Genomic DNA, 12,540 nt, shown 5'->3' with positions numbered 1-12,540 from the left:
CCAAATTTCTGAACTATATAAGAGAATAGGTTTAACTGAATGAAGGCTGTTAATATTTGGTCGGGTGATTGTCTCTATTCTTTTTTATGTCGGGACATTTCTAGTTTTTTATGCAGCATGCTTGTGTTTTGCTCCTTGTTGGAAGCCATACAGTGACCTATAATTGCAAACAATGTTTCTCTCCACGTTTGGATGACTGTTCATTCATTATAAGTTTTAATCATATTTTCCTTGAATGCTATAAGTTGATAATATATATCCATATACTTTACGCTTTCTAAATAGGAATATGTATAGTAATAGGTGAAGAGGTTTATCCATTCCTTTTTTTTTGTTTGTTCGTCCTTTGGCCATTTATGTATCTGTTCCATGAACTGCTCGACGTAATTTTGTCAAACTTTCATAGAACCTTACGCACATTAGTTATTGTCATGGGACTTCGTTATATCTTTCCACTGAAGTCAAGCGCTGTAATTCTAAACTATAGCGCCGTAAATATAAATTATGGAGCTGTGATTCAAAATCCAGCGGTATTGATATAAAGCCCAGCGCTAGATATATGAAGTCCAACGATTAAGATATAAAGTTCAGCATCAAAGAGACATAAAATGAAGTTATCTTCACAATTGAATCAAGAGTTGTAGGTCTAAAATCAAGCGCATGAGATCTGAAGAGTCACGCGCTGTATATATATAGAACAGTATAGCGCTGGAGGTGTAAATGTAAAGCAAAATTATATCCGGGTGAAATTTGATCCGGAGGAAATTCCGTGAAATTCTATCTGGGTAGTTAACTTATTGAATAGTTATTTGTTATTTATGTATTATTGTCATTTTGTTTATTTTCTTTGGTTACATCTTCTGACATCAGACTCGGATTTCTCTTGAACTGAATTTTAATGTGCGTATTGTTATGCTTTTACTTTACTACATTGGTTAGAGGTATAGGGGGAGGGTTGAGATCTCACAAACATGTTTAACCCCGCCGCATTTTTGCGCCTGTCCCAAGTCAGGAGCCTCTGGCCTTTGTTAGTCTTGTATTATTTTAATTTTAGTTTCTTGTGTACAATTTGGAAATTAGTATGGCGTTCATTATCACTGGACTAGTATATATTTGTTTAGGGGCCAGCTGAAGGACGCCTCCGGGTGCGGGAATTTCTCGCTACATTGAAGACCTGTTGGTGACCCTCTGCTGTTGTTTTTTATTTGGTCGGGTTGTTGTCTCTTTGACACATTCCCCATTTCCATTCTCAATTTTATTAGAAAAAACTTATCCTTTAAAAATACTATGAAATAATATTAATAGTGTTATCATAAAGTGGGTGATAGAAATAAAAGACGTCTTGACTATTTGATAGATGTATTAGAAAAGCATAGTAACACGTCAAGGTGACGTGACGTTACATAAAGCGCGGTACATAGTAAACGTCCAGTGTGCGGTATTTACGATATACTGGGGGCCGCACAAAAGTGAAATTAGCAAAAAAATTACTAAATTACATTGAATTTAGCCATTAAGAAAATAAAATAACTGAAAACTTTAAGCATTTCTCAAATGAATTAATGTCCATGAAAAACTAAATTGAATCTCGCTATTAACACATTTAAAGTCTTTGTATAATTCACTTAGTCCATTTCTTTATCTTCTCCATGGCAACCATTTTAGCTTTGTGACATGTTTTAGTTGCACAGTCTGTATTGTCATCATCGCTATTCAAACTTACTTCAAATGGGTACAGTTTTGTGATCGGACGCGATGTTAGTCCATTTTTGGTCCGTATGACGGCAGATCTTGCTAGTCCGTCTCCTCCTACATTGAGTTTTTCGACAACGGCTAGTGTCCATTTTATCCTCGGCGAATCTTCATAGATTTGTACCACGTTTCCAATGCTGATCAGCTGTTTATTGTTCCCTGTATTGCGATGATATTCTCGTAGAGCTGTTAAATACTCATGTTTCCATTTATACCAAAAACTTTGAATAATCTGTGATTTCATCTTAAACAGTTTATTTGTAGATTTATGTGTCATATCATTTTGTGAATGTTCAAATTCGTAGGGTAAGGTAGTGATGTTATTCTACGTCCGTAAAGTAAGTGGGACGGGGTGAGCGGTTCATCTAACGGGTCGGATGATACGTATGTTAAAGGTCTGTCGTTGAGTATAGCTTCAACTTCCGTAACAATGGTTCTAAATAGTTCAGTCTGAATCAATGAACGCCCTAATACCTTTTTGATAGAGTCCTTCGTTAGTCCTATAAGCCTCTCCCAAAAGCCACCATACCACGGTGCTCTTTTTGGTATAAACTTCCATGAAGTGCCGAAGTTCAGTTTTTCTATAACGGATGATGATCTTGTTAATTGCTTGGCGGCTGCAATGAATGTTGTACCGTTGTCTGAAATCATAATTTTTGGTAATGATTTTCTACTGGCAAATCTTCGAAACGCTAATATGAATGTCTCTTCCGATAAATTCATCACTACTTCCAAATGTACAGCACGAGTGTTTGCGCAAGTAAATAGAAAAATGTTTACTTTACTGGTAAGTCCATCTATGGTTTTAACATTCAAGGCGCCAGTAAAATCTACCCCGGTTACTGTTACGGTACTCGATAATCCTGAATGAAAATGAGTTACATGTGCGTCCATTATGATAAGTTGTGTCAATTTGTCCTTTGCGGGTAGCAATATCGGGAATTTTGTATATTCTTCAAGAGGTGCATTATGAATGCGTCCGTCGCAGCGAATTAATTTGTCTTTAGCTATGTATAGTTTGAGTTGTTTGACAAGGTTGTATTTTTTCTCCTCTCCTGTTTGCAAATTTTGAATGATTTCTGAATAATGCTTTTTCTGTGTGTATTGTATCCACGTTATAGATGCGTTTTGTATTTCGATTGTGTTTAACATACCTGTTTGTATAGCTCGTGTTCTACAGTTTGTAATAAATCTTCTCAAGTAAGCGGTAATTCGAAGAAGTTTCTTGAATGAGTTGAATCTATTCAAATCGATGACATTTCCGATCCCTTGTATCATGTGTATAGAAAATTTGTTCTGTGTAGCTTGTACGGTATCTACTACGACTTCTTGCTGTGCAATAGTGGATAAAATTATTGCTTCATCTGTGTGCCATTCTGGCCAATTATCTTCTACTGTGAGCCAATCTGGGCCATGCATCCAAAGTCGGTTGTCTTTGAATTTGTCTATGGTTATCCCTCTTGACAGTAAATCAGCCGGATTTGACTCACTTGGACAGTATCGCCAAGTCAACTCTCCTGTTAGCTCTGTAATTTCTTTAACGCGGTTTGAAATAAATGGTTTTAAAGTTTTCTTTGAACATAACCAGGTCAAAACTATCTGGCTATCACTCCATAAAACTGCACGGGTTATCTGCAAAGTGTTACTAATGTGTGCTAAAAGTCTGCTTCCAATTACGGCAGCCATCAATTCTAATCTGGGTATTGTCAGTTGTTTCAGAGGTGCTACTCTGTTCTTTGCCATTATTAAAGAACTTTTTTCCGTTTGCGACAATGTACGCGCATGCGCCGTAGGCGTTCATACTAGAGTCCGTGTTGTAATGGCCTGACCATTAAGTATAACCACGACTGGGCTCAAGCAATAAGAATATCAGGTGCTGACAATTTATTCTCAAGCCAATCTAACAAAAGGTAAAAAGCTGAAAAACAAATAAAATACAATTTTACAATGTGTTCAATTAATGTTATTAAAACGAAATGTAATAGATAGCACAGTCCGTTGAATCCGAGAAAATGTTGTACTTTCAAGAGCAGTTAAATTTCAAGTGTTTCACAGAGAGAATGTTCAAATATGTATAGAGTAATTTGAAGGCTTCAAAAACAATGTTGTAAAGTTAACTCACTCTGTGGTTAGCCACGAATTGTGTCCTAGGTGACGTTTGAAATGAAATGTTCCTCGTGATCGTTATGACCTTGCAGTTTTCATGTAACGGATCCGTGTGAGAGAGGGAAAGGTAGCGACGGTACGATGTTTTAACGTTAAAGATGAACAATCCTCCTAGACTAGAACACATAAATAGATTAAGAATATAATCAAACGAACTATATAAATTACGGAACGGTGTAACAGAATACTCCCCGTCTGATGTCTATCTGATATCACTATTCCATTATCGAAAACAAATAAAATGTTAAATATATAACAACAGTACAAATATTCACTTAGAAGTAGTCCAACGGGAGGTTGGGTATTTCACAGCTTCTATCCTAGATAAGGCGGTGTTTCCGACGAGATCGCGGCGATCTAAGATCCAACTCCATGGCTGTAGTTCTGATGGAAGAATCTCCTTTCGACACGGATATGCGATCTAACGAGGACGTCTTGCGAGATGGATGCTTTCCTTGACGTTTACGGCGTACAGTAGACCATCCGGTACCATGTTCCTTTTCTCTGTAACTTAAGTTGGAATTGGTTATTCTGCTTTCCTCTTGTCCTTGCGTATCCAAAGGCGAATTGAAGCTTTCCTTGGGAATTGAATGTTTTTCGGCTTCTGCAGACCTGACGATAGAAGTCGCTGATTTCGTTTTCGGTTGCCCATGTAAACGGGGATAAAGTTTAGACGAATCAGTTTGAATTTCATTTGACTGGGTGTTGGTTTTATTACACTCAGGTAATTTCTTTGTATGTGGTTTCACAACACTGCAAGTTGGATTTGTTTCCTTTGTAGTGAGTTCAAGGTGAACATGTTGCTTATCGGAGCGTATTTCTCCAACGATAATCCAACACAGGTTTAACTTTTGCGCAAATGGAGCCTTTGGTGGTCCTAGACGTTGATCAAGGACATGATGTGCCTCTATAAGGTCTCTTCCAATGAGCAATAGGATTTTGCATTTTTCATCAATCGGAAGAATATGTTTTTGTAGTCCTTGCAAGTGTTGATATTGCAATATATCCTCAGGTGTAGCAATTTCGTTCCGATTATTGGGAATGTTATCGCATTCAATCAGTTCAGGCAGATTGAATCTAGTATTGTCTTGTACAGACTTCACGACAAAGCCGTTTCCTCGTTTACCGGAAGTAACCTTGCTGCCGGAGCATGTGAATAACAAATAGTCTTTTGTTTCTGCCTGTACGTTGAATAGGCTGAAGAATTCAGGAGTCACGAGAGACCGGTTGCTTTGGTCGTCAATAATTGCATACATGCGAATTACTTTGTCCTGATTATCTTTGTGAAAGACATTCACAGAAAGTATCTTGGCACAAGATTTACTGCTGTTGCCGTCTTTGGAGATACCTGTGCAAGTTGAACTAACAGAGGTTAGCTTGGTTTCAGCTAACTCAAGTTGCTCCCCGCCGTCGACTGATCTAGGCGGTGAAGGCGGTGCACCTTTGGTTTGGTACACTTGATTAGTGTGTAATGCGGTGGTGTGTTGTTTACTTCCGCATTCATTGCAACTGATACTCGCGTTGCAATCACGACTTCTGTGCATAGTCGAATCACATCATTTGTAACAAAGATTGTTTTGCCTCAACAGTTCCTTGCGTTCCTCTATAGTTTTGAATCGGAATGCTCGGCATTCATTCAAGGTATGCTTTGTATTGTGTAGGATACACAGACCTTGTTGTTGACTGCTGTCTTCAGTTTGCTGTTCAACAGCCGTCTTATGAACGTTGACTTTAGAGTACGTCTGAGGTGTGAACCTTGGTGTAGCGTCTTTTGTATTTAATGTTACTTTTGACCCAAAGATGAACCCAGGATCGTTCTTAATTTTGCTAATTTCCCTGATGAAGGCAGAGAATTCTGTGAAAGGTGGAAAGGCAACTTCATATTTAGACTTGTATCTTGAAGCCCTTGTAATCCACTTTTCTTGGAGTCCGTATGGCAGTTTTTCTACAATAGGATTTATCCCGGACGAAGAGTCAAAATATGCTAGCAAACATCCCAGCTTGGGATTTTCCTTGTGATATTCTATTTCTGATAGAATATCAGACAAGTCATAAAGACGTGCGTCATCTTTGTTCGTCAAGGTAGGAAAATTGACGAGTTTATTCGTGATAGAGGCTTCCAACATTTCTGGAGCACCATATCGCTCATCCAGTCTTTGCCATAACCTTTGTAGGCCTCTAGTAGGGTTGTTGGCATTTGATGCCCTAATACTAATGGCATGTTTACCAGACTCTGGCCCTAGCCACTTAATCAGTAGGTCTATTTGTTCCGAGTCAGAAACTTGTAATTCGTCTATGACGTTTTTGAAGCTAGATTTCCATGTATGGAAGGATTCTGCCTGGTCATTAAAATGTGTTAGCCGGGAGAACAACAGGTCCTTACGTAGGAGAAATCTGGTTATTTCCGACGTAGGATTGATTTGTTGCTGGTATGCAACAGGGATCTCTTCTAGTACGCCTTGTTTTTGGTGTGAAACAGGGATCTCTTCTATAAAGTCTTGTTTTGTGCGTAAGACAGGGATCGCTTCTTTAACACCCTGTTTTTGGTGTTCAGTAGGGCTCTCATCTGAAAGGCCTAGTTTTTGTATGCCGGTTACTAATCCCAGATCTGGGATTAAGATAACTTCTGGTGACTTAGTATGTGAAGGCAAGACGGCAGATGTCTGTGACAGCAAGTTCAGTGCCACGGATGGCACGAACGCTGGTGCTTCGTGACTCAGCTCGATCTTAACAGGAATTTGTTTTTTTCTTTTGAGGTCCTGTTACTTCCTTTACAACAGTTGATACAGGAAGTTTATTGACGAAATCTTGCACACGCTGGAGCGGGTCTTCCTTTTCGTCAGGTAGTTCGCTAAAGGCTTGGCTGCCGTCGTATTTCAGGACACGAGCCTCGGCTTCTGCGGCTGCAGCTTCTCTTTGTGCTTCTAGAATGTTCATAGCAGCTTTAATTTCGGCTTTTTTCCGTGTTGCACGTGCAGCCCCCTGTTCCATTAAAGTTTTCCTGCGTATGGCCTCACGTTTCATTTCAGCTCTCAGCATTTCTACGTATGGCCTCTTGCTCCGCCTCGGCTTTTCTGCGTGTGGTTTCTTGCTCCGCCTCGACTTTTCTGCTTGTGGCTACTTGATCTGCTCTGATGGTTTCTTGTTCTGCTCTGATGGCTTCTTGATCCGCCTCGGCCTTTATTTCATTTTGCCTGAAAAGAGTCTGTTCTTCTATCATTGCCTCCTGCTTTAGGAGCAAGGCCTGTTTTTCGGCAAAGGCTATCTGAGTTCTGGCAGCCTCTGCTTTGGCACGCTTCTTCTGTGCAAGACTTGACATGTCAGAGACATTGGAGCTACCGCTGTGCGAGCTTTTCTTACCCTTTGAGGTCTTTGTTCTAGTGGATTTAGCCTTTGTCAAGGTAAGGCAATGCTCGTGCAAAGTTTCAATTGCCAGGTCGACTTTAGACATTCGAATATCCGTTGAGAATTTGCACGTATCAATGTCTTGAAGGCTGTCTAATGTTTTTGTGTTTTTAAGAAATTTCAAGTACTCGTGTGTGAGCCTGCGATAATTAGTACAGGCTTGTACAATTTTATCTTGTGCTGTTAACAATTGCTGGAGGTCGTTAGAAGGCTCGGTCGTTTCTAATAATCGAGATTCCAGGTTTGACCATAGGGCCTCTAAGTCGTTATATAACTTGTCACGTTTTTCTATAAAGGCTCCCTGTCCCTTTTCGGTAAGTTCACGCACTCGCCTAGTCTCGGCGTTTTCATCTAAATTTGTTGTTTTAGACGGGTTTTCTTCTGGTTCTTCAGTGACATTTCCCTCCGGGGGCTGAACCTCTTCTTGTTGTTCCGCGTGACTGGGATCCATGATGTCAATCAACTATTTGTAGGCAATGTTCGTTCAACGTTGTTGCTTTGTTGACTAGGACGCACAAGCTGTGTTGCGTAGTGTCAAGACAACAGCTACGAACGATGCTTCGTTGTATTTCCTGTTCAGGAGATGTGTAGACAAGTTGTTGTCAATTTATTGTAAGTCAAGGGATGACGCGTACAGGGCTCAACAGGTAGGTTGTTATGTAGCTGTAGAACTAATGTGGAGTGGCGTTATCTGTGAGACACAACAGGCAAGTTATAGACTTTATACTGTAATGGCCTGACCATTAAGTATAACCACGACTGGGCTCAAGCAATAAGAATATCAGGTGCTGACAATTTATTCTCAAGCCAATCTAACAAAAGGTAAAAAGCTGAAAAACAAATAAAATACAATTTTACAATGTGTTCAATTAATGTTATTAAAACGAAATGTAATAGATAGCACAGTCCGTTGAATCCGAGAAAATGTTTTACTTTCAAGAGCAGTTAAATTTCAAGTGTTTCACAGAGAGAATGTTCAAATATGTATAGAGTAATTTGAAGGCTTCAAAAACAATGTTGTAAAGTTAACTCACTCTGTGGTTAGCCACGAATTGTGTCCTAGGTGACGTTTGAAATGAAATGTTCCTCGTGATCGTTATGACCTTGCAGTTTTCATGTAACGGATCCGTGTGAGAGAGGGAAAGGTAGCGACGGTACGATGTTTTAACGTTAAAGATGAATAATCCTCCTAGACTGGAACACATACATAGATTAAGAATATAATCAAACGAACTATATAAATTACGGAACGGTGTAACAGAATACCGTGTATACATGTATAACGTTCGTTGTCGTTGTTTGTGTCTGAACTTTCATCAAAGTAATGTCGGGGTATAACTGTCTTTGTGGCGTCCTGTATATCCTTTCTGATATTCACCCATTCTGTGATCGTTGAGTCAGGTAGTAATTCGTCCCAGTTGAAGTTTTTCTCCCATATGTTTTGCATTAACATTTTACTGCGGACGGTTATAGGATTTAATATTCCTAGCGGGTCACAAATCCTTGATGATTGTCTTAGTACTTCGCGTTTTGTTATTAGCTCTGATATATCCAGATTAGGCGTAACGAATCCTAATGTGTCACTGGTTGTATCCCATCGTAATCCTAAGATTTTAATTAGTTGATCTTTGTCCATAACGTTTTCGGTTCTTGCTAATACTTGTAATAGTTGACTGTTCGAGGCCCATGAGCGCAAATTAAATCCTCCATCTGCAAATAAACTACGAACGAGTTTAAAGTATTTCAACAGTTCTTCTTCTGATTCAAAGCTTGATACAATGTTATCTACATATAAATCTTTGGTAAGTTTTTCCGTGAAATCAAATGGATGGTTATTCAAGTGCTTTGATAATACGGCGTTTAATATAAATGGCGAGCATGTAGCACCAAATAGTACGGACTTGAATCTGTATGTTGTTAAATCGCTGTTTGGGTCTGTTGGTTTACTCAACCAGAAAAACCTAGTTACGTCCCGGTCCTCAATGTCCAGTCCAACATTTAGAAACGCCTTTTCGATGTCTGTAGATACTGCATACTTATTCAAGCGGAATCTGAGTAGTATGGCGGTGACTTCATTTAATTTAGGCGGTACATTCAGTAAGCAGTCATTCAAGCTAGCACTATCCGGTGTCTGTTTGCAACTACAATCATATACGATCCTGATTGGCGTCGTGACTGAATCCTTCTTTACTGGGTGATGTGGAATGTAATGCGGCTTGATATTTTGTTTGATTTCTTCGTTATCAACTCTCTCAATGAACCCTCGCTTTTCCTGCTCATCAATTATTTCTCCGTATTTTAAAAGTAATTTTAGTTCCTTCCGTAAACGTTTAATTACACTCTCCGTCCTTCTGAAAGCAACAGCTTTGTTTGTTGGTAGCAGTGGATGTTCTGCTTTCCACGGAAGTTTGGCTATATACCTGTTGTTATTGTAAGATATTGCTGTTCTTCGTACATTTTCTGAAATTCGTCGTTTTCAGTATTTGCGGTCTTATCTTACTCCAAGCGATTCAATCTCCCAGAATTTCTCTAGGTTTAATTCCTCTGTCTTGTGTGATACGATAACATTAAGAATAGAGCTCCTACTTTTGGTACATGTACTTGTCATTGTGGGTCCCGATAGGAGGTATCCAAGCCTGGATTCAACGGCGGTTGGTCCTTCACCTCTGATAATGTCATCTCCAACTATACTCCAATAATAATCTGCTCCGATTAGTATTTCAATTTCGAACATGTCATCGTCCGATACAGGATGTGCTAATTTTAGTCCTCGTAAGTGTCTCATGTTAGTAACGGATTTCACGTGAATTTGTAGTGGCATTGCAATTTCAGGAATAATTAGTACATTTAGTGGTATATTTTCGCCTTCATCTGTTTGAATGTAAACTGTTGCCGATTTCATGTGTCTTACTTGTCTATTTTGTTTTCCGAAACCGGAAAGGTGCACTACTTCGTTTCCGCTTGAAACTAACTCCAACTTCTCTGCAAGTGTCTCCGTTATGAAGGACCTCTGCGCACCTTCATCTAACAAAATATTGGCTTCTGTACTTTGTTTTCTCGAACTAACAGTAGCGACGGCTGTCTTTTGTAGTTCTTTGTGTTAGGGACGAATGTAATACCGTATTTTCGGTTTCATTGGCTGGCGGTTTGCTCGATTCCTCAGATTTCTCATCTTTACTACATATACTAGTGTGATGACGTTTGTTACAATTTCGGCAGTTACTTTTTGATTTACAATCAGCTAGTTTGTGGTGACCTAGGCAGTTGAAACACAGTCGTTAACTCTTGACTATATTATCCGCGCGTTAGCGGTTGTGATTTTAGTGCAGTTGACGGGTGTGTGTCCGATTTCGTGACAAAATGCGCATTGCTTTGTGTTTATCTTTTTATCCGAATACGACATTTCGTTCTTGTTGAATGATGATTTTGTACGTGATTTTGCGTTGGTCAAGAATGTAGCGGTAGCGAGTGGGCTTTCTACTTTTTCCGGTAATTTGCCGGCTTCCATAATATTAAGTTCTTCGAGAAGCGCTTTGCGTAAATCATGTAGGGTCCAGTTTGTGGATCTGTGTTCTCGTGCTAAATAATGACGTATCTCTGCGGGTAATTTATTTAGAATTACTGGGACTAGTAGTGATCCATACGTATCGTCTGTCTGTCCGAGTGACTCGAGACCTCTTACATAAGTTTCTGTCTTATCATAGTAGTTACGAAGACTACTAATTGTATGAATTGGAGCCTGTAAATCAAGTAAGGCCTGCATGTAGGTTTGGACGATTTTATGAGTTTGTCCGTATCTTTCCTGGAGTAATGAAATTGCTTTGTCGTAATTTGTGTTCGTCATGGAAAAACCTGCTATAGTTTGTAAAGCTTCGCTTTGTAGAAGGGACTTTAGGTACTTAGTAGTTGAATTTTTGTGCATCACTCAGTGTAGGATTTGTGTGGATCGCGGTTTCATAGGAGTCCCAAAACGATTGCCAGTCTAGTATATCTCCGGTAAATATAGGTAAGTTTAACTTTGGTAGCTTGTGATACTCGCTGTTTGCGCTAGACGATGAGCGTGAATTCGAGCTATGCGTATATTGTTGGTTTGCTGATGTTGAAGGTTGACTAATAAATGTAGATGGAACTGATTGTATAAAACTATCGGCATGAGGGTTCAAATTCAATGAAATTGGTTCATTTGCGGTTGAACTCTGATTTTGAACTGACTTTGACAATTTTGTAATTTGCCGTAATTTATATTCTAAATTGAACATGTACTCATCTGATTCCTGTATTTCCACTGCTACATCTTCATCCGAAGTTTGCTCCAAGATCTTCTCGTTGATGTTCTCTAAAGTTCTTTTCTTCTGAGTGACTACTTCTAATAATGTTGAAATTTCCTCGTAATCCGCTTCGGAACTTTGTTGAATTTCTTCAAATTTCTTCAGGAGTTTCGTTACTGCACCTTTGTGCCCCGCTCGTACGGCTTTCATCTTCGTATCCATTTTCCCTTTTGGTTACGGCACCATAATATCATAAAGTGGGTGATAGAAATAAAAGACGTCTTGACTATTTGATAGATGTATTACTATTAGAAAAGCATAGTAACACGTCAAGGTGACGTGACGTTACATAAAGCGCGGTACATAATAAACGTCCAGTGTGCGGTATTTACGATAAGTGTATTTGAAATAAAGCGAAATTGTTAAAAAAAATGTATTATAATGGGAAATAATTTCACAAGTTATCCTTGAAAAAATTTCCTGAAATATTCAAGTCAACATCATCCTTTTAAAAAGAAAATTATCATGAAACATACGGAAGAAAACCAGAAGTAATTTCAAAGATCGTAATTGTGAAAATAATATCATGATTAAATAAGGTTAGTGAAATACATGTAAAAGTGAGTTGTTTCCAGAACTCAGTACAAATATAAATTTAAAAGTAAGGTAGAAATATAGTTGCATTACTACTGTTAACAGTAATAGAAGAATTTGATTATGATGATATTTTTAACTATATAAATAGTATTGTCTGGGGACAGAGATGTAGTTGTTGATTATATATAAATATATAAATCATAGCATAACAATATATTGGAACAAAAGCATGTTTATCAGCTGGATAGTTTTTACCTTTGAAATGTTATCTGTCTTATTAAATCAAGTTGTAAGTCATCTTTTTATATTAATGAATATATAAAAAATAAGATTCAAGGAAAAATTTACCGCA

This window comes from Mytilus galloprovincialis, chromosome 14 (assembly GCF_965363235.1).
Source record: "Mytilus galloprovincialis chromosome 14, xbMytGall1.hap1.1, whole genome shotgun sequence".
In the NCBI taxonomy this organism is placed as follows: domain Eukaryota; kingdom Metazoa; phylum Mollusca; class Bivalvia; order Mytilida; family Mytilidae; genus Mytilus; species Mytilus galloprovincialis.
This window is presented reverse-complemented; position numbering follows the sequence as displayed.